The following is a 1,820-nucleotide window of genomic DNA, read 5'->3' as shown; positions in this document are numbered from 1 at the left end:
ATGTTTTTATATAAATATATTAAGTACTAAACATGACTTATGCAAAGTTTCATTGAGATTCACCATTAGTTTATAACAAATAACAAATTGTATTTATTTACTGAACAATTAATGTCTGCATCTCAAGATAACTTTACAAAAATATTGTTGAATTCCTAGAGTATTTATATTAAAAAATTGAGATTTTTATCATTATTTTATAATACATTTTCATATATTTATATTAGAGTACAAATTTAAAAAATATTACTACTTATTTAAATAACTTTTGATCCAGATGGTCAATTGTTTCTATTTTTTTTGTATTATTATTAAATAAAATTTAGAATAGTCTGTAATTTTTTCAAGTAGTTCTTAACATATTGCATTTGCCTTACAATTTCCTTAAAACAAAATAAATTCAATAGCAAAAAAGTTGTGATAATTTATAATATTTATATACATGTCGTTGTAATGACGTTTCGCTGACGCTGCATATAAATTGTCATAATTTTTTTACTATTACATTTAAAGATCTAAAATTTTCCAGAAAACTTCTTCAAATGTTCAACTACAATGTAGCATTAATGAAAATTTTTAATTCGTAAATTCATGACACAACTTTAACGTTTGAAAAAGAATTCACTAAACTCGACAAAATATTATTAAAAATCCGCCATTTTGTTGTAAAGTGCTTCGAAAATTTCGGAATAGCTCTACAAGTCGCAGAATATGTCAAAGATTATTGTGTAAAAATTTGAATAATAAATATTAATATCCACTACGTCCATACGGATGTCAAACACAATAATAGTAATTAAATGTGCCATCTAAAATGTATTAGCTCTTATTAATAGTTAATTTTTACACAGAACAAGAAAATTGAAACAATATCAATTTGATGTCATATTGATTGTTTATTGACTGAATTTATGTCATTTTTCATCATTCGATCAATGAGACGTCAAATTGATATTATTTAGATTTTCTTATTCTCTTTGGATCATTCAGTATACAATAGTTAATATAGCATCTGTATGGAATATAAAATAAAAATAAATACAGCGTGCAAATACGCATTATATATGGATTTTGAAAAGTCCTGTTTTAGGTATATAAAAATAAAAGTGTAGCGTACAAATACACATGAATGTAATCGTTTCTTTTAAGTTCGACCTGGTTAATTACACTCTATATACGCTTTTAATAAATTCTGTTTTTCTTTGTAATTCTTTTTCTTTCTTTATATCTCTAATTATGTTTCTATTTCTTTTTTAAGGGGGCATATACACCTATGAATTCAAAATAAGCCTAACTTTGTGAATTTTTTGTAGAAAAATGGAAAGAGATAAAGAGATCGTATTTTTGTACTTTTCTCTCTTTATCATTTCAATTTTATTAAAAATTAATTAAAAATGGAGACGTTATTGATATTCTTGTAAAGTTTGTTTTAAAAATCATGGTTTTCGGTGACCACTGTCACTTCCACAAAATTCATCTGAAAGCAAATTAAACGACACAAGTTCTATAAAGTTGAAATTAAATATACATAAATCTATTCCTTATCGTAGCCGAATTTTTTGAAATATTGCATTTAATATCCTGAGATTTCGCGAGTTCAAGTGCTGCCGTTCTCCCAACGCCACTTTTTGCGGTTGTACTAATAGCAACATTTTTCTTCCGTGTAATTTACGAATTTTTGTTTACGTGCTAAATTCAAAGGAAAATCAACAAATATATTTTTAATACATAATAAACGATATTTTTGCTAACTAAATTAAATATGAGAACTATCCTAACAGGATTTAATTTCCTCTCTCAAAACAAATTGATATTTACGG

The sequence above is a fragment of the Trachymyrmex cornetzi genome, unplaced genomic scaffold (genome assembly GCF_001594075.2).
Source record: "Trachymyrmex cornetzi isolate Tcor2-1 unplaced genomic scaffold, Tcor1.1 scaffold16, whole genome shotgun sequence".
In the NCBI taxonomy this organism is placed as follows: domain Eukaryota; kingdom Metazoa; phylum Arthropoda; class Insecta; order Hymenoptera; family Formicidae; genus Trachymyrmex; species Trachymyrmex cornetzi.
This window is presented reverse-complemented; position numbering follows the sequence as displayed.